At 36.6% G+C, this 21,981-nt stretch overlaps 1 protein-coding gene across 27 annotated transcripts in view; it reads right to left on the bottom strand.

The window, feature by feature from the left end:
* Positions 1 to 21,981, bottom strand: part of PLEKHA5 (pleckstrin homology domain containing A5) — a 245,546-nt gene that overhangs the window by 139,227 nt on the left and 84,338 nt on the right. The gene's annotated exons all lie outside the window — the stretch shown is intronic.

Below are 21,981 nucleotides of genomic sequence, written 5' to 3'. Positions count from 1 at the left end.
CAAGATGATATATATTTGTTTCAAAAATTCAAGCAATAAAAGGTATACAAAAGGCTAAAATTGCCTGGAATTCCACCACCCAGAAACGATGATGATGGTTGCTCAGTTTTATTGATCACTTACTATGTTAAGCACTTTACAAATTCATGTGAGCCTCATAACCCAACAAGATAGATTCTATAGTAGTGATCTCCATTTTACTGAAGTAACTAAGGCACAAAGTAGTTAAGTAATTTGCCCACAGTCACAATGCTAATAAGTGATTAAATAGGATTCAAACCCAGGTAGAGTGCCTGCGCTGCCCAGACATTTGATTATCAACGTATACTAACTAGCAGAAAAGGTAAGAGTTGTTAACATCGTGGTGAACATCATTTCAAACCAGAGTTTGTAACATAAACAGGTATTTATTCAACAGAAGGAAATAAAACTATATATGTTTTGCAACATGCTTTCTTTTGCTCAATAATATGCTGTGGACAGGTTTCCATGCCAGCAATTACATTCCTAACTTTCCTTTTGTGATGACTGCTCAGATATCTTTGTGCTTTTCTGTGTTTAGCTATGTAGGATAATTCTCAGAAGTGGAATGGATAGGTCAAAACACGTGCATGTTTTCAACATTTACACACACGATCCTCCAAAAAGAGGTAACAATGTATATTTGTACCTCAGTGCATTAAATTTCTCCTTCCCCCACATCTCAGCTCATATTGAATACTGACAATTATTTTTCTTCTTTGCAAGAAAGCCATTGCACTGTTTTAATTGTGTGTGTGTATGTTTTAATTTAAAGTGAGGTTAAACCTTTCTTCATATGCCTATTCACACAGAAGGCAGTACAGCTTAAAGGTCAAAAGCACATCAGCTATGAAGTCAGATGACCCCAGTTCAAGCCCAGCTCCTTTTCTCAACAGTTTTCTGACCACAGGCAGGTTACCTAGCCTCCCCGTGACTCCATTTCCTTACTCAGAAAATAAACATAATAATGTAATACTCATGAGATTTTTCTGATTATTATATGAGAAAAACCATGTCAAGCAATTAGAACAGTGCTTACCACATTGTAAGTGTTTAATTAAATGCTGACTGACATTTAGTGGCTGACTGTATTTCTTCTATAGTTCATGCCCTTTACCCAAAATGGGGATTTTTAACAGTGTATGGGCAAACCATTTTACAAAACATATTGTACATACCTTGTTAGAATGCTACTGATAGAAAAATTTTTAGATACCTCAATCTGAGTTGTCTTACAACTAAATCTAGCACGCAACATAACTGGTGCTAAAACAAATTCCTTTCATATGAAACTGCTGTAACAAAAATTAAAAATAGCATCTCAAGTTGAGAAAACAAAATTATTTCATCATGTAATTTGAAATATAGATAAGCAAGCCAACACAGTTTGCTATAACCAGAAGGGTTTGCATATGTTTTAGAGAAGTAGTGATTCATGATCTTTCTCATTTTTTTCAGTGAAGGCTTTGCTAGTTTCAAATATGTTCAAGTTTAAACTCCTCATACAATAAAAGAAAACAAATCCATTCTCAGAAACATGAAAAAGAAGTCAATGAAACAACTTTTCCACAGTTCTAAAAGCCAACGACAGCCCCCTTTAAAAAACATAAATCAGAGAAACTAAAAGATAATAAAAAACATAAACCATAACCTATAAATACTGTATGAAGATTAAAATATAGTAAGCTTACTATCCTTACCCCCAAATCAATTTGATCTTCTATTATATAATAAAGGCTTCACTGTTCTCATCAGACAGCTGTAACAAAACACCTCTAAAACTTACTGAGAAGGAATTTTGTATTATCCTGGCAGAGCTGGTTTAGGTGTATTCACTGTTGCATACGCTATAAGATCACCCCATTTGAAGGCAGACATTTTTGTAATAAAATTGCAGCACAATGTTTGCATAATCACACAGTGGTATGACGGTTCTGCATATGGCTGCCAGGAGAAAAACAATACATCGAATCAGCAGGGATGTGTCAAGAGACTCTGGAAGCTTATGAGGGATACTAAGAGGCATCAAGTCAACCAAGTGTTTGGTTTATGAAGTTACCAGCACCCTGCACAGCTTCTCTAGAACCTGTGAAGGTCAGGCCCTTTAATACAGCCACCGTTTACAGAAGGACTGCCACAGGGAAAACACAGTTGTGAAGGGGGCCATAAGATAAGGTCCCTGCTCTCAAGGCCCTAACAGCCTGAAGTGACAGTTTAATAAGAAGGAGAAAGAGCTGTAAACAGATCATTATAACACAACCTCATTTGTAGAGCACAGAAGAGGAAATGGCTAAATGCCTGGGGGAATCTGGAAAAGGCTTAACAAACTGACAGCTGACCTGACTGTTTCAAGAGGCGATTTCAGTTAGAGGTAGCAGTAGTTATAAAAGCGCAAATCTAAGATGTAATCTAAATTTTACATTTAAAAAGGATGCCCTGTTAAATAGAAACTATTCATTTAAGGAAAAGAATAGGTTACAAATAGGGCAATTCTCACAAGTTCCTTGTAAAATTCTGCCCAGTTTTCCCCAAGTGTCACTGATGACAAGTTTAACTTTCTCAATTCTGCCCAAACCACGTTTTAGGAAAAGAAGCTGAGGTAGACTGCGGATCAATGCTCCACTACTTCGTGAGAGCTAATAAACATCTTTAAATCAAGGGGAATCCTAAATCTCAATTAATCCTGATTCTCTTTTCACGTTATCTCTATACTATAGGTCAAGAACAATGCTTCATTAAAAAGCCACAGAAAAAATCCAGTGAGGGCCTCCAAAGTACTCTCCACCAAATAACATGTTTCAGCACATTCCTCAGCAATATTTGTGATAATGACTAAAGATCTAATTGTGATATTTGTAATTTTTCAGCCCTTATGTTACTTTACTTCTCAGTGCCATTTAAAACTTTGACCACTCTCTTCTTCAAAGTGCCAGCCTTGACCTTGACTTAACCTAGTTTCCCAGCATTCACTCTAGTAAACAGGCTTATGTTCAAACAACTAAATCCAGCATTGAGGTGTTCTGAATACCGTAAATTGGTACCAATTTACTCATCACACATATTCAAAGTAGTTCTTTTAACAGGTAAGAAACAGATCTCCTACCAATCTCTTTTCCATACAGTACCTAACAGTGCTGTACGACATGATGCATGCAAATGTTTCATCAGTTGACTACTGATTTTTATTGCCTAGGTTATTTAATACAAATTGTTCAGATCAGAAAAATACTAGTACGAGAAAAGCACAACTGCACATTAAATCCCAAGTTTAAACAGAGGCAAAAATTAAGGATAATGAAAACCTCCTTTCTCACTTTTTCCCAAATTTCCAAATTCATTTATTTTGGTATAGCACATACTATTTGTTCATGACTTAAAAAAAGAAAAAACCAAAGTAACACTAATTACAAAAGTAAATTTTAAAATAATTTGAAAATATAGTGTCTTTCTCTCTCTCATATCCTCATTATCTTCTGCTAAAAGTTGGTAATCAGGTAAGGAGTAAATCAGCTTACAGAAATTAAACTCTCACACCTAATGATTACCTGAGGTAGGTTTCAAATATCCCATGAACTTATGGCACAGGTAACAACTATATAAACTGAAGTAGAGTATAAGAATAAACTCTATGCCACCAAGGAAGACAATCGACATGGGTATGGGGCCAACAACTTCTAAACACAATGTCAGTCTAGTCATCCTCATTTGATACTGACATAATAGTTCAGATATTTTTCATCCACTACCCAAGAAATGTTCAAGGGTTGCTCCATGCTATCATCTTGGTTTTCTTTTAGAGGTGAAATTTCACTACACAGCAACTCTTAGAAAAAGTAACTGGAAGAGTTGAATGATTTAAGAATCAAATGAATCCATAAACACCTGCTTAGGAAGAGACCATTTATAATGAAAAAGCCCTTCATACACTAGAATCTTCCTCCTCAGAGAGTGACAACTTCTAAAATACATTTGCTTACTAATGGGATTCAGAACTGTTTAATTTGAAAATATCAAGTTTTCAAGTTATCAATGACGAGTTAGCCCTCTAAGGCCAGTTTAATAAGAGACTTAGACATTTTTTATTCTCCTTATTTCTTCCAAATCCTTTCTAAATTCTTTCCACTTCTTGTACGAGATTAGTAGCCACAAGTTCCTCCTTCTTAACTCTGTCATAACTTGCATATCTCACTAATTTACATTATTCAGGTCCAGCTCAAATGTTACCTTCTCAGAGAGATCTACCCCAATCTCCCTCACTCAGGTAGTTCCAGTACTACATATTAGGAACAATCAGCATAACCAACAAAATTTAGAGACATGGGTACTTCCATCTCAAATAATCTGTTAATATAAACTATCTTGCACAATAGATGGAAAGTATGTACTCATGGAGACTGGACTAACATCTAATAAGTTCATTCATACAGCCAAATACAAACCAAAATGAGAAATACAATCTAAAAAGCAGCAATTATTTGAGCAATAAAACTAATCCTATTTCTTCCCCGTGTCCTTGTTTTCATAGGGCATCTGAGCTTCTGAGCTATAGGAGAAATATGTGGTTATATTTATATCTCCTTTGGCATATTTAAACTCTATCTTTGGGTGCTTGAAGACAATTTTTCTCGATGGAAAAAAACAGATTGAGTGGTGATTCTTTTAATGGAATCTTTACATTTTCATCTTAATAACTACAGTTCTAGAAAAATTTCCAGTCAGAGTATATATGCAACAAATGTAGTATAAAAACTTAAATTTACTGATTTTATAATTAAATATATAGTAGTAATAAAAATTAGGTTTGTAAAAATTTGTGCTTTATGAAAGATAATCTTCAAATTCTAGCATGATAAATTCTGATTCAAGAACATGTTGATGAATATGAAATCATAAATATGAAGAATATAAAATTAATAACTCAAGCTTTATGAGTATTTATATATACATATATAAATATATATACATATATGTGTACATATATAAATATATATACATATATATGTGTACATATATACAAATTTAGTTGTAGTTTCCTTACCTAGGTCCTAAGTATAACCTTTTGGATGAATATACATTTCTTAAAATGGACAAAAATTGCACATATTTATGTGAATGTACACTTGTGAATGGTAGTTTGTGACTTACACTCTGTATATAAAATGATTTTCATTCTAAAGGAAATAAAATCTAACTCGTTTTCTACAGAGTCTGATTTACCAACAATATCTATTATTCAAGTACTAACAGTCAATTCTACACTTGTACCATCTGCTTGGAAGATACATGGTATGTTTTTGATGTAGGAATAGAATTAAACATATGATAGTGTTACCAGTTTCATTATCATCAAAAAAACAGGCCTCAAAGAAACTCTTACAATGGTTGCTTTGTGTGTTAGCTTGATTTACTTATTAAGAAACTCCTGTTTACCCTTTTGTAGGGAAGGAAGAAAATACCCATGTTTTAAAAAAAACCACAGTACAAGACAGACTGTGTTATGGAGACTCATGATTAAGACACAGCCTTAGGACCTAAAAGACAATTCTATCTCTGCAACAAACTCAATGAAAGGTCCTGAAAAAGTAACTGACTTCATAAGTTGTCCTTTACTCACCATGATATTGAGAGGTGACAGTGTGGTGGCAGCCCTCGCTTGCTCTCAGCGCCTCCTTGGCCTCGGCGCCCACTCTGGCCATGCCTGAGGAGCCCTTCAGCTTGCCACTGCACTGTGGGAGCCCCTCTCTGGGCTGGCCAAGGCTGGAGCCGGCTCCCTCTGCTTGCAGGGAGGTGTGGAGGGAGAGGTGCCGGCGGGAACCGGGGTGCACGTGGCGCTTGTGGGCCAGCGCAAGTTTCAGGTGGGCGCAGGCTCCGCGGGCCGCACTCAGAGTGGCCGGCCGGCATTGCTGGCCCCAGGCAGTGAGGGGCTTAGCACCCAGGCCAGCAGCTGTGGAGGGGGCGCCGGGTGCCCCAGCACTGCCAGCCTACCTGCACCGTGCTCAAATTCTCGCCGGGCCTCAGCTGCTTCCCCACAGGGCAGGGCTCTGGACCTGCAGCCCGCCATGCCCGAGCCTCCCCTCCACCATGGGTTCCTGCGCGGCCCAAGCCTCCCCGACGAGCACTGCTCCGCGACGCCCGGTCCCATCAACCACCCAAGGGCTGAGGAGTGCGGGTGCACGGCATGGGACTGGCGGGCAGGTCTGCCTGCGGCCCGGTGCGGGATCCACTAGGTGAAGCCAGCTGGGCTCCTGAGTCTAGTGGGGACTTGGAGAACCTTTATGTCTACCTAAGGGATTGTAAATACACCAATCAGCACTCTGTGTCTAGCTTAAGGTTTGTAAATGCACCAGTCAGCACTCTGTATCTTAGCTAATCTGGTGGGGACCTGGAGAACCCTTATGTCTAGCTAAAGGATTATAAATACACCAATCAGCACTCTGTGTCTAGCTAAGGGATTGTAAATACACCAACCAGCACTCTGTATCTAGCTAATCTGGTGCAGACTTGGAGAACCTTTATGTCTACCTAAGGGATTGTAAATACACCAATCAGCACTCTGTATCTAGCTCAAGGTTTGTAAACACACCAATCAGCACCCTGTATCTAGCTCAAGGTTTGTAAATGCACCAATCAGTGCCCTGTGGGGACTTAGAGAACTTTTGTGTCTAGCTCAGGGATTGTAAATGCACCAATCAGCACCCTATCAAAATGGACCAATCAGCTCTCTGTAAAACAGATCAATCAGCTCTCTGTAAAATGGATCAATCAGCAGGATTTGGGTGGGGCCAGATAAGGGAATAAAAGCTGGCTGCCCAAGCCAGCAGTGGCAACCTGCTTGGGTCTTCTTCCACACTGTGGAAGCTTTGTTCTTTCGCTCTTTGCAATATATCTTGCTGCTGCTTACTCTTTGGGTCCGCACTGCCTCTATGAGCTGTAACACTCACTGCAAGGGTCTGTAGCTTCACTCCTGAGGCCAGCGAGACCACAAACCCACCGGGAGGAATGAACAACTCCAGACAGGAGAAACAAACAACTCCAGACACGCCACCTTAAGAGCTGTAACACTCACCGCGAAGGTCTGCAGCTTCACTCCTGAAGCCAGTGAGACCACGAGCCCACCAGAAGGAAGAAACTCCGAACGCATCTGAACATCAGAAGGAACAAACTCTGGACACGCCACCTTTAAGAACTGTAACACTCACCGCAAGGGTCCGTGGCTTCATTCTTGAAGTCAGTGACACCAAGAACCCACCAATTCCGGACACAATATTGCATAACAGACACAGTCATGTGGTCTCATGTCAACAACTCTAACCAAGACCATCTGCCTGCCAACATCAAGTTTTACTGGGGTATGGCTATTTTCCCTTAAAACCAAACAAAAAACAAACTAAATATTTCTCTGCTATGAGTGACTTAAAAAACAAAAACAAGTTTTAACTTGCCACACTTCTACATTCATATTTCTGATACTGGAGGGCAGATTTCTTTGTCTGTTTTTACACTTCATTTGTATAAATTCCTTTGTCAACAAGTTTTTTCTTCCCTTTTAAATGAAACCACTTATCCTAATTTTGGAAATCTATTGAAAATGTTACACATACTGCTGTCTAGTGTTAAAAAAATCACATAAATGGTTTGAGATTTGATTACTTGGCTAATAGATTTTTCATTTGTTTAGCAAATATTTAGAGTGTAATGCTTTTTCCATAAAATAAGCATTTTTTCTAGATCCTGTAGGAGAATTAAAAAATTAAAAAGAAAAAAAGAGAATGTCTAGGTGTGGGTGGGTAAGTGGAATAGATAAGTACAGAAGTAAAATACAAGTGAGAATATTAGATATGCTACTGCACAAATGGACTTTGGCTGCCTAGATCAGAATTCTGGATCAGGTCTTAGGAAAACTATTGTACGTCTCTGTGCCTCAGTTCTTCCTTCATCTCTAGAATGGGTCTAATAACATCTTCCTCATATAATTGTTACGATGAAACAAATGAAAACATTAAAAGACTTATAACGATAGTGTCTGACATATAATTAGAGCTCATTTTGCAATAGCTATTGTTCTAAAAGACATGTAGATCAGAAAAAAAACAGAGAAAAATATAAATAGGCTTTGAGTTTGAATCCTATAAAGGATAGGTAGGATCTGGAGAGTAGAAAACAGGAAGTCATGATGCAAATATATTGGGGTAAAAATGAAATGGTTAGTTTGGCTTAGTTATAATGCAATGGCTTAGTAAGGTATATGAAGAGCAGGACTGAAAGGTTGTGAGTATTAGACAAAGGGACCTGGTGTAACATAGTAGGCCACAAACAGCTACTAAAGAGACAAGGGTTATAATCAAAGGAGATTTATCAGCAGAGGACCATAAGTCACATGGAGGATTGGCAAGGATTTGGATTTATCACAAATGCCCTTGAGAAAGCTGATTTTCCCATGAAGTAGTTTCACTTACTGTGATGCAGGGCTTATACTAAGGACCCACCACAACAATTAAAAGCACTAAGCTGGGATCTTAGCGGGCTCCCATTGTCCAGAGGTGATGCAGTGAATGACTACAGAAATGAATATGAAAGAAAATGAGATGTGATATGAACTTGAAAACAAGTTTGACTTAACTTATATTACTGTTTAGATTTTGAATGAAACGTTCTCTTATAAAGGTTTTTGCAAAACAGCTGCTACTGAACTCTAAACCTGGTTAACCTTCAACAACTGCTGCTGTGGCAGAGATCGGTCATTGCTATCCACTGCTCATTCTTTTTTTCTTGCTCAACTTTATTCAGGGAAGGAATGCACCCTGCAAAAGTACCACATTTCCTGGCTTCCCTTGCAACTAGGTACAGGCATGTTAATTAGGCACAGCCAATGAAGTGGGGGACCTTAGGAAATTAATTCATTTGCCCTTCTGGTTTTTATACCTTCTGGACATAATAAGAGCCATTTCAGAGCATGAATTAATCTTGAGAAAATCACTCACATTCTAGGACAGTAAAGCAGGAAAATGGAAGGAACTCTGATTCCAACCCTGGAATACTTATCTCTGGGACTGCTTTACTTGAAAGAATAAACTACTCTGTGTTTAAACTACTCACAGAAGCTCTTCAGCTTAAACCAATTACTGGCATGGGGAACAGGATTAACTCTACAAGAATAACTATTATTTAGCCCCTGGGGCTGAGGAAGCTTACCTTCCCAGAGGACATGAGGGAAAAAAAAAAAAAAAAGAAATCACTAGAACAAAATTGGGATTCTTTCCAATAGGAAGAAAGTTGGAAGGAAGAGTGGATAGCAATTTGGTAGGCACCAAGAATGGTCTATCACATTCTGTGACCCCCAAAAAAGTACATTTAATCAATGGAAATGTAATTTAAAATGAAAAAGCCAGTTCTGTGTATTAAGTAACTGAAAACATTAACAATGAGCAACAAAAGATTAAGCTGCCAAAACTTTAAGTTCTGCATAATAGAAAACATCACAAAAGAGGTACGGAACTGGGAACTGGAAGGATATAACTGACTTCCTTATACAGTAAAATTACTGTCAATCAAGTAAAAAAAAACTTAAAAATTGCTATCCAGAAAGATTCTCCAATTCTAAATAATCTGTATAACTCTTTGATTCCTAAATTGGCTAAATATTTCAAAAATGTTACCTACATATTAGATATAAAAGACAAAACAAGAAAGGAATAAGGCATAATAATTTAAATAACAGAGCACATTCAGTTCTTAAACACTGTTCTTAAAAAGTATGTTCAGATGACTGAAGATCAGACATAAAAAATTATGACTATACAAACACAAACTTTAAAAATGGACCAGTTTCACAGCTTTTCTTTGAAAAATTTCATAACAATATATGCTAGTGTTACCTAACTATAACAAAAAATTCCAGATTGTTCACAATTTAATTTGGAAGTCCAAGAGTCAGTTCAGGATCTCAGCATAAATATTTAGTGTTGACAGGAATGTAAATGGTGCAGGTGCTATGGAAAACAGTTTAGCTCAAAAAGTTGGACACAAAATTGCCATATGACCTAGCAATTCAACTCCCAGGTATATATACCCAAATAATTAAAAACAGGTATTCAAACAAATACTTGTACATATATGTTCACAGCAGTACTATTCATAATAGCCAAAAGGTGGAAAGAACCCACATGTCCAATCAACAAATGAATGGAAAAACAAAACGTAGCATTTACAAATGATGGAATATTATTCAGCCATAAAAAGGAATGATGTACTGATACATGCTACAACATGAATCACAAAACCATTATGCTAAGTGAAAAAAGCTAGACACAAAAGATCACATATTGTAGAATTTCATTTATAAGAAATGCCCCAAATAGTAAATCCATAGAGACAGAAAGCAGATTAATCTTTGGAACTGGATAGAGGTGATGGTTGCATTCCATTGTGAATGAATGTATTAAATACCAATGTACTGTACATTTTAAAATGGTTACTTTTACACGATATGAATTTTACCACAATTGAAAAATAACTAACGTAGCATTAATATGAAATATGTAAAGATCTGAAGGAAGATGTGCATTGGAATTTAATCAGTTCTAGTTAGTAGGATTTTGACTTGCTTTAATCGCACAATTTTCTACAATTTTTTCCCGACTGAATATATCCTGGGATGATCTTCATTACTTCCAGCCCTCTAAGAAGACTTAAAATGTGAGTCTACATTCAGATTAATCCCCACACTGCAAATGGAATTGCCAAATTGCACATCCAACTTGTTCAGAAGACAAACAGGTTAAAAAGCATTCTGATCTAAACCACGAATGAAGGAGATCCTAATAATTTACAGTTATGAAGATCCTTGAGGAAACTTTTTGGTAGTTTGGGACCCTCTAACATCACCTTATAATGCTTTTGTTGCTTCTCATGAGAAAAATGGGTTTAACAGATTGTTTCCTACTGTCTTGTTCTTCTACAAGGATCAGAGTGGTCCTCTCTAGAAGGCAGACCATACAGCATAATGTAACGAGGGAAAATAATAAGCAAGAACTGCAAATTCTGTACTAAAACTCCACAAATGCTAAAACTAAAACCCCATATTTTCTAGAATTTTACTTGTTTGCAAATTTTCAATTAAAAAAGAGACAGAAAATTAAAATCCTACCCTCAGATGTTTTAGATGTAGTAAGCAAATTCTGCACTGGTCCACAATTTCTGCTCTGAGGAACGTTATGAAAAGGGCTACATGCTGACACAGGCAGTAGGCAATGGTTTATCATCTCTCCCCAAAGATGGAGTAAAAAGGAGCAGTTTTGTGGCCGTGAAATATTGAGACTCTCACCTTTGGGAAAGCAGACTGAAAGTAGCTGTAAAAGGACAAGTACTGATGGGCACTTCCTACTGTATGGAATCAAGGGATTGCAAAAACCCTTTCCACTGGTATCTGTCCTTCATTGTCTTAAAACTGCCATCCCGTTGTGGCTAACAGAAGAGATAACCCCAATTTTAACAGATTCTTTTCTCCCCTTTTTATGGTGATGAGGTCTTGCTATGTTGCCCAGGCTGGATTCACAGTCACAATAGCACACTATAGCCTTGACCTCCTGGCCTCAAGTAATCCTCCCACTCCAGCCTCCTGTCAGCTGAGACTAAAGGTGCACACCATCATGCCTGGCTAAAACACTAATTTTTTCCAAGTAAATGTCAAAAACATTGCTTTTAGAACGTGTATACTGTATCTATATATTTAAAGCCATATACTTTTGAAATATTATCACTATAATTATGTAATGAAATGTAATTTTTATTTCATTAGAACACTGAATGATGGTCATTGAAAATGCTTTAAGCAGAGATAGTCACTGAAGCAAATTGTCTAAAATTCTGTAACTTAGTCATATTTATTTAGAAATATTTCATTAAACTCTCCAAAACTGAAGGCCATTTAAACTTATTTTATGCAACAATTTTTAAAAAAATTTTTCATATGGCCCTATTTGGTTGTAAAGAAGGTAGGTGTTCCTTGGGATAATGTTTTACTAAGAAATGCAGAAAATTGGTTTATACCATGTAAGAGCAAAACCCACTGATAATGGGCAAGTGAGTGGGAAAAGAAGTTAATGGTAGAATTCTGCCCAGGAAAAAAACAAAAACAAAAACAAAAGTCTTTCAATTAAACCAGACTTCCAAACTTCATCATTCCTGGATCTTATTGAACTTGAGTGCCACATGTACTATTAACCATACTTGAGAGTTACTTTATTAAAAAAGCAACCTAGTCTCATCCTAAGCAGTATCCGCAAAATTGCAGATTTTTATTCAAAAAATAGCTATAGTTTTCTAACACACAATATTAAAATGAGAAAATTTCATCCACATACTACCTTGTTACACTGTAATTAACTTTAAAACACTTTAGTATAAACAGTGGAGGAAGACAGTTAATATATTAAATATCCTATTAATGATTCACATTCAAGGAAACCTAGACAACAATCACACAGGCACTACAAGTATCACTAACTAATTCTGTATCAGAAGGTTCATTAATTAGCATAAGGGATGTTGGAAATATTTTTTCACAGTGAGATGAGTGATATTCAAAGTATGTGGCTGGTTCTCTAGTCTTTACATAAATAAGAAACAAGATCCCTGGCTATCCTGGAAGCCAAACAACTTTGGAGTAGTGGTCCAGCAGAGAATTTTACTTGGCTCTTCCTCCCTCACAGTGAAGGATTCTGCTGCTTGACCCCATTAACTGAGCTGATCCCTCTGCCAGAATATTATGTTTTGAGTTAATCTCTGATGTAAGATACTTGCTGGAATGCCTAAAAAGAACAGAGAGGGACTCTATTCTTATAGGAACAGTTTAAATGACCATTTTTATACCTATTACAAATGCCCAAATTTGTTTATCTCAGCTCACAACATACCTAAAAATCATTTTATATACTATCGGTGATATGTATACCATGCTTTGGGAAAAACCAAATTAAACCTGTACAAAGAAAAAGTGAGTAATTTAAATATAACAAAACAAACAAGTATGGCTGTGGATTGAAAGTCCCAGATTTCCCAGATAAGTTACTGGTGTTCTAAAGTATTGGTATATGATCTCACAACGAAAACAACTATATAAACATTCCTGGAGTACCCTACTTATTTTACTCTAATACTTTTTAAAAAAACAAAAACATTTTAACAGCTGAAAAATTAAGAGGCTTCTTTCATATCTGATGGATTTTATGATCACTGTCCACCAGGTGGCAATTATGATATTGTTTTCATTACCCATGTATGCTTGAATAACAGAGGTAGAGAGTGTGTTAATGTCTTGGCAACCCTAGAGACAACAGCAGAGCACACATTTCCACTTAGGAGCCACGGGTTGTAGCGGGAGGCACTCAGCAACATTTTGGATACAGGGATCAAAATTAGGCTAGGCCTGCCTAACTGCAAAGCTATCTGGAGGGTATCAGGTTTGATGTCACACAACAATGAAAAAAAAAAAAAAGACAAAATTTCACTCACATCTATTGTTTCTTCCTTCTCCATAAAACAATCAAATGCTTACTTAATAATATCCCTTGGATTATATGAGCTGATTCACTGCAAAAATTTAGGCCAAAATTAAAGCAAACTGGCAGCTACCCCCCGAAGTGTGGTGTTCAATCGAGTGAATGTCTTTGGCAGGGTAAGCAGAGACTCCACCACCTCCTACTATATTACACTTCACCAACTGCACATATTTACAGCATCTGCCCAGCTCTCAAAGGCATTTGAGCTTGTCATTCCAGAATTAAAGAGTAGCTAAAAGAAAACCTGATGTGCTGACATTTCAAAAATCATTTACACATCCCTGTGGGTCTGACTCAAACATATATTTTCTCCGGTACTGACTTTCCACTTCCTCTTATTTATATATTATTAATTGATTGCCTTTTTATTATAGGCCATTTCAAAATCTTCATAGGAAGAGGCTGGTTATGACTAAGTTGCTATTTCAATCAATAATCATTGAGTATACATTGCAAAAAGGGATGGTGAGTGTGAGGTGTCCGCATGTGTGAGTGCACTCTGTAATTCCCCAAGCTGAGAACGAACAAATCATTAAATTAGGCTCTGCTTACATTTGCAAAGGGAAACTGTACCAAGATTTTTACAAAGCACAAAATTATTTGCAGCATAAAACAGAAATTGTAGACACTAGGAAATAAACATAAATATTCCTAAATCCAACCCATCTGTAACTCCAAAGGATTAAAAAAATGTAGCTTTGTTTGAGGATCTTTCTTTGATAATCTCAAAGAAAGCTGGACTGTGGGTGCGTGTATACAAATATATGTAAGTATGTATACAAATATACATATTCATAAATATACATACATATACATACACACATATATATATTTTAGAGACGGGGGTCTCGTTATGTTGCTCAGGCTGTCAGGCTGGTCTCAAACTCCTAGGCTCAAGCAATCCTTCTAACCTCAGCCTACTGAGTAGCTGGGACTACAGGCACATGTCACCATGCCTGGCAATATTTTTAAAAATTAACTAAAGTCAATTGTTTCTTCAGATTCCCTTAGGTTTCACCCAGTGCTTTTTCTGTTGTAGGATACCACATTATATTTAGTCATCATATCTCCTTAGGCTTCTCTTGGCTATGATAGTTCCCCAGACTTTCTTGTTTTTGATGACCTTACTGAAATAAAGTATGTAGTTTTGTTTTTCTTTCATCTTACAGACTCCATACATTTCCAAAGTTAATTAGGTGAGCACCTTTTTGCCCCATGCCGTTCAGTGAGGTTGTGTCATACATTTGTAATAGGCTCCTTTGTCATAGTCTGCATTCTACCTTGGGATCTCCTTTGACATCCCTGAGGATTTTTTGCATACGGTCAGGTTTTACTTTTTGCGTTGTAAACTTCAATGGGTTTTGACAGACAGTGTCACATAAACATAATTACAGTGTCACACGGAATAGTTTCACCACCATAAAACTCTCCTGTGCTTCACCTATTCAACCCTTCCTCTCATCCCCTAAACCCCTGGTCTTTCCACTCTATAGTTTTGCCATTTCCAGAACGTGTATGGGAATAATACAGTAAGGAGACTTTTTACATTGCCTCCTTTCACTTAGCAATATGCATTTAAGACCCATTTATGTCATTTTTGTAGCTTGACAGCCCATTTCTTCTCACTGCTGAATAATATTCCATTATTTGGATATACCACAGTTTATTTATTCATTCATCCACTGAAAAACATCTTGGTTGCTTCCAGTTTTGGCAACTATGAATAAAGCTGCTATAGACATTCAAGTGCTGGTTTTTGTGTGGACATGTTTTCAACTGATTTGGGGAAATACCTAGGAGCATGACTGCAGAATCATATGGTAAGACTATGTTTAACTTTACTAAGAGACTGCCAAAATGTCTTCCAATTTTGCATTCCAACCACAATGAATAAGAGCTCCTGTTGATTCACAATCTTGCCAGCAGCTGGTATGGCCAGTTTTTTGAATTTTAGCCATTTTAATGGGTGTGTAGTAGTATCTCACTGTTATTTAATTTGCAATTCCCTACAGACAAACGTGTTGAGCATTTTTTTTGCATGTTCATTTGCCATCTGTGTGTTTTCTTTGGCAAAGTGTCTGTTCAAATCATTTGCTCATATTTTAATTGGGTTGTCTGTTTTCTTATTGAGTTCAGATATTTTTAACGAAGGAATTACGCTTTCTGTTAAAATTCACATAATTTGCTAGACAATAGATTACAAATAAATTTCAACAATTTGTCTAGGTCTGCATTTCACGCAGGAACCAATAATAAATGACTCAACTTGTCAGTTTTCTTTTTAAAAGCAGCACAAAAAATGGAATCAACCCAAAGGTCACAATCTCTTATGGAGAAGGGATTAAAGATATTAATGTACATTCATAGAAATAGTGCACACCATAGCTTTTAACATGCTAACTATAAATTCTAACCACAATTTGGCTTTATAAAACATCTAAAGTTGTATTGTTTAAAATGAGTCATGAATGACATAGCTTGTCCACAACCGGGGCTCTAGCATACATCTATGTTTCATTTTCATACCTCTGTCAAACTTAATGACGCAGACTGCAAGCTAGATGACGTCAGTTAACTGATAACTTTTCTCAGGAAGTATTGGGCATTTCATCTGGAAATGTGGCTAACAACTATTTAAAGACAATTAACTTCATTTTACGTAGAAATTACAACTGCATTCCATGAACACATATGATTGATGAAAGCATTTACTCAAAGCTTAAAAAAAAAAAAAGAAACGAGAAAAAAGCAATTGGAGAGTTTCTTGGACTTTCTCTGTGTGAAATTGTTTCTTTTTCTATTTTGGGGGAGGGGGTGGGGGGGGTGGGAGCAGTTTCCAGCATTTTATTATGAAAAGTTTCGAGTATAGTTAAAAGTTGAATTAATTGTATGGTTAACATCTGTACTCATCATCTAGGTTTTATAATTACATAACATTGTATTTGTTTACCACACATCTATCTACCATTCTTCTATCAACTCATCTTTTGTGTGAAATTGTTTTTTGAAAGAAGAAAATCGTTTTGAAAGTATTAACTGTTGTTTTATGGTATGCTTGACAAAACCAGAAAGGTACTTCTATTGTTCCTACTTTTTAAATGACTCCCCCATCCATACCCACACCAAAACCAATTATATAAAGATCTTGTATCAGTTATTTTTCTCTGAATGACACCAGAAATTGAGCCTATACATTAGGTACAGAGAATAAACTTCCCCTCTGAAAAATCCATGGGGAAAAAATCAATTAAAGCCTAAGATTAAAAGCAATTTAACCGTATTTTAAAAATAAAGGCATATGTAAAATATTATATTAGCATGCTTTTAAAATAATAACAGGTAACCTATAAGTATTCAATGTATAGTAACAAGTCTCTCTAAATTATGATTGCCAATTCAAGGGAAGAACTTAAAAAAAAAAAAAAGAAGAGAAACAGGAGTATTTGGAATAGCATACATCCAAATAATTCACAAATCTTTTATAATTGTTTCCCAAAACAACACACATACACACATATTCAAACACAAAAATAAAAAATAAATACAGTCCTACAAGATTAAAAATAGAAGTGTAATCAACAGAATTGTTACTAAAATGTTTGATTCCATCCCAAATTTGGAAATATAATTTAAGTCTTATTCACATATACAGTCATCCCTCAGCATGCTTGGGAATTCAGTTTCAGGACCACCTGCCTATATCCAAATCATCACCCCCGTGTAAACCCAAATCAGTGCATATGTGAGTCCTTGCAGAGCCCATGTATGTGAAAAGTCAGCCCTTAGTATATGCAGATTTTGCATCCTGAGAATACTGTATTTTCAATCCTCTTTTGGTTAGAAAAAAAATCCACATGTAAGTGGACCAGCGCAGTTCAAATCTGTGTTGTTCAAGGGTCAACTGTAGTTTCTTTTTCAATAAATAATAATTATTTGTGGGCTTTTTTCTTTTTTAAAAATGTAATAACATATAGAGGAAAATGTAACAGAACAGTGATCCCATTGCCCAGGATAATCTGCTGATATACAAAAATAAGTAAACACAATATATACATATAATTAGATAATTCAAAGCTATCCAGGCAACCTTTCTATCAACTGTTTCAGATATACAAATTATTGAAATACTCCTCCATTCCTTTTTACTGGAGAAAAATCAATCATACAACTTTAGACATGTTTTTTACAGAGAAAATATTTTATGGAGAAACATTTTTATTCTACAGGATTTTTGGATATTGCTACAAAGATCATGAATTTATAAATACAGACTAATATGTTCTTATCTCTTATTCTTGTTGTATCTAATGAAATTTAGGTTTCTTTCATAAATGAGAATAAAATGTTATCTATTCAAGAGTTAAGCATTCAAATCTTTATTCTCTATTCTTGCCAATTACATTAAATATATGGCATCACTTTTTAAAAAATCACTGGCATCTTTGACTTTTTAAATTACAGGGAAGGTTAAGAGCTAGAAGTTAGGCAAAAATAACTCCGTTTTCTCATGTAACACTGGAGGAGAAAACATTTTGTGCAAACATTACTGGTAACCTGTTATAACTCTCTGTGGAGCAATGTCTCGGATGTATCTAAAACAATGCCATTTGACAATCCTATCCCTCTCTGATTAATGTCCCCCAGCCACAGAGAAGCTACTGATTTTTCAACTATTCTTAAGCTTCCAACAAGTCCCAGCAGATAATCTTACTTTCTAATTTACTGAAATAACTTAAATCATCTGACGTCTTCTCTCAACCACCTGTGGTAGCCAGCCCCCAAGATGGTATCCAACAATCCTGAGGCAGTCATCCAGCTAAACTGTAGCAATTTCCTGACCCACAGAAACATTTATTGTTGTTTTAAACACTGTATTTTGGGATGATTTCTTATGCAGCAATAGATAACTTAATGTAATCCATTTAACTATTCTGAAAGCTTGTAAATATTGTTAAGTCCTCAAATTTAAAAAGCACACTTCTTCCCTCAGCTCTTTCATCTTTCTCCTTCTGCCAAACTCCTCCAGAGAGTCCACACCAATCATGCTACTGAAACTGCTTTCTTAAAGGTCAATCAATATTCTCATCATTGCCACATTAATGATCTCTGTTTCTTTCTCATACTGTTGATGTCTACGCAGCTTTTGACGACTGGAAATCTTTACATTGTTGGCTTCCACAGCACTGAATTCTCCTTAGCTCTGACCCAGGGAGAATTTTCCTACTTGGACTAATTTTCCAACTTCCTTCATGGGCTGTATTTTTATTCATACCTGTTGAACATTTTTATTCTGATTTGCATCCCTACCTTATCCCACAATTGGCATAGTGACAGCAACAAAAGCAACTGGCACAATTAAAATTTATTAAGCACTTATGTGCTCAGGCCGTATGCCAAGCTCCTATCACATATATCATCCTGTACATATGTAGCCTTTCCATTACTCCTTGGTGCCTAAATATTTCTGCAATTCTGGGTAACCTACTGCTTTATGCAATCTTTCCCTTTCTGGGAGTAAACTGCATTCCACACGTGTAATTCTCTTGTTTACTATCATATCAATCATCTCCCTGGCATAGAGAATAATGCTTAACACATAGTAGGTGTTTATGGAGCACAGAGTAAAATATTTGTTGCATGACTGAAAAACCCCATGTATCCCTTTTAATACTGTGTTTTTGATTATAATACGTTTAAAAATCATAATTACAACATGGGGATGAATCCTTGGCGTTGCCATTCTGAAGGTCAAAACCAGTCTAATATTGGCTATTGCATTTACTTAATTTAGACAATATTGTTGTAAGGCAGTCTCACTGCTATGACTATAAAACACAATCAAAATAACTACATCGGTAATTACAGTATTGAGAAAAGAAGTCATGGAGGACTTTTTCTGGAGAGAGAGTCAAGGAAAGAAGGATTAGAAGCATCCCAGGTTATATTTAACATATTAAGAGGTAACAGTAGCAGGCAGACAATCAGTAGTAGATCTGGAAGATAGTAATCACATTTACAAGAAAATATGATAGGAAAAACCTATGTCTCACCTTCATTTTCTCCATGTCCTAATAACAGTTCTTAGCCCACAGCCATCCAGGCAGTGAATCCCTTAGGTCTAGGCTCTGCCCTTAACAGAACTTTTTTTTTTTTTTTTGAGATGGATTCTCGCTCTGTCACCCAGGCTGGAGTGCAGTGGTGTGATCTGGGCTCACTGCAACCTCCACCTCCCAGGTTCAAGCAATTCTCTTGCCTCAGCCTCCAAAGTAGATGGGACTACAAGTGCCTGCTACCACGCCTGGCTAATTTTTGTATTTTTAGTAGAGATGGGGTTTCGGCATGTTGGCCAGGCTGGTCTCGAACTCCTGACCTCAAATGATCTGCCCACCTCGGCCTCCTAAAGTGCTGGGATTACAGGCATGAGCCACTGTGCCCGGCCAACAGAACATTTAACCACTAGAAGGATCACATTAGTTTAGGACCTCTAAGAATCACCTATATTAAGATGAGTTCAATGTTACTCTCTTAGATTTTTTCCAAAGACAGCTGTAATAAAAAACCGAAGGAAGCCTGCCTATTTTGCTGCAAAAATTTTGTACAGCAAATTGTCTATTATACCACCCAGTGTTCCTAAATAAAAACCCACATGAGAAATTCTATTCAAGGAAAAACTGTCTCTCCGGATAAACCAAAATGCCTCTTCTTTCTGACAGCACGGTAACTTATATTTCCCTTTTACAATGGGAAACGGAGCTAAAACTGAAGTTCAATTACAGCAATGTTATTGACTTCTATGTTTAGCAAGTTTGTATTTTGTGATTTTCCTTACTTCTAAACTTATCTATATTTTATTGCTTATACTTATCTTTTAAGTTTTCTAGAAAAAAACAATAAAAATAAATGTAATTCATACCCAACTCAATATTATACAACCTTTTCTAACACATCTTATTTGTAAGTTGCGGGCTGACTTGTTGTTAAATTACCATTTTACCTTTGGAGACACAAATTTAGTCAGAAAGCCAAAAGTCAGTGCTTCTTCAAGCTATTGATATTATATTTACCATGTTGGCAATTATTAAGTGCCTATTATAGCTCTTGTTGGCTAGAACAATTTTTTTAAACTTGCTGAATTACTTGAGACTAAATTTAAAACTGCTAAAATTTTTAAAGGGGTCTCAGAGTAGAACAGGGCTCTTTATATGGCTTATTTTATGAAATGTTCTCAGAAGAATATGATTATATGATTTCAAATATAAGAATGCTTTACAATTTTTAAAAAGCATAACTTGAAGTGCGAGGGGATGCTGTTATCCAAACTACTATATGCAACGCCCCTTACCTCCACACACGAGGGTAAAATGTTAGATGTTAACATGTCAGAGGCCATATTTCCCTGGCCATTTCTGCATGCTAGAAAGCACTAAACACTCAATAAATAGTTACTCAGCATCTGGATTCTATTACAGCTTCCATATTATTTATAACTCATAACATATTTTTATATTTTACATTAAAAAAAAAACTTTTGGCTAGCTGGCTAACCTAAACCAGCTTAAACTGACAAGGAAGTTCCAAGTAGTGCAAAAGAAGAAATAGTTTTTAGTAAGCAGATACATTTTAGAGCAATTTTTTTTTTTTTGAGACGGAATCTCACTCTGTCTTCCAGGATGGAGTGCAGTGGCACGATCTCAGCTCACTGCAACCTCTGCCTCTCAGGTTCAAGTGATTCTCCTGCCTCAGCCTCTGGAGTAGCTGGGATTACAGGCATGCGCCACCACACCCAGCTAATTTTTTATTTTTAGTAGAAACGGGGTTTCACCATGTTGGCCAGGATGGCCTTGAACTCCTGACCTCAGGTGATCCGCCCGCCTCGGCCTCCCAAAGTGCTGGGATTACAGGCATGAGCCACCGCGCCCAGCCAATTTTTTTTTTTTAAGGAAAGAAATATGCTGCTTTCAAATGAAAGGCAGCATCTACTCATGCAGATTGAATGATGTGATGAACAATTCATGGTTTTCACTTTCAGATGGGCTCTTAACACCATCTGGCAGACAACTCTTTCATTTGCTTTCATTCTCCCTTTAGCAGCTATTCTAATATTTTTGTCACTCTCCTTAAGCCACCATTCTAATCACTCCCATGCCCCAAGCAAATATTTGTTGCCCTCAAATCTTAGGGTAGTTTAAGTCCACCCTCCATCATATGTCCCTGGATCTGTTTTCTTCCCAACATCCCTGGCACCTTGTCCTAACAACTGGTTCTTCTCTTCCCTCCATCTTCAACCTTTTCTCTCTACTGGCTCCTATGTACCAGCTGAAAAACACACTTTAGTCACTCCCATTCTTTGATGTTGTTGAATTTCTCTTTTCCTTCTCAGTCAAAAAGGCTATTTGTACTT

This window comes from Pan paniscus, chromosome 10 (assembly GCF_029289425.2).
Source record: "Pan paniscus chromosome 10, NHGRI_mPanPan1-v2.0_pri, whole genome shotgun sequence".
NCBI classification, from domain to species: domain Eukaryota; kingdom Metazoa; phylum Chordata; class Mammalia; order Primates; family Hominidae; genus Pan; species Pan paniscus.
This window is presented reverse-complemented; position numbering and strand designations above follow the sequence as displayed.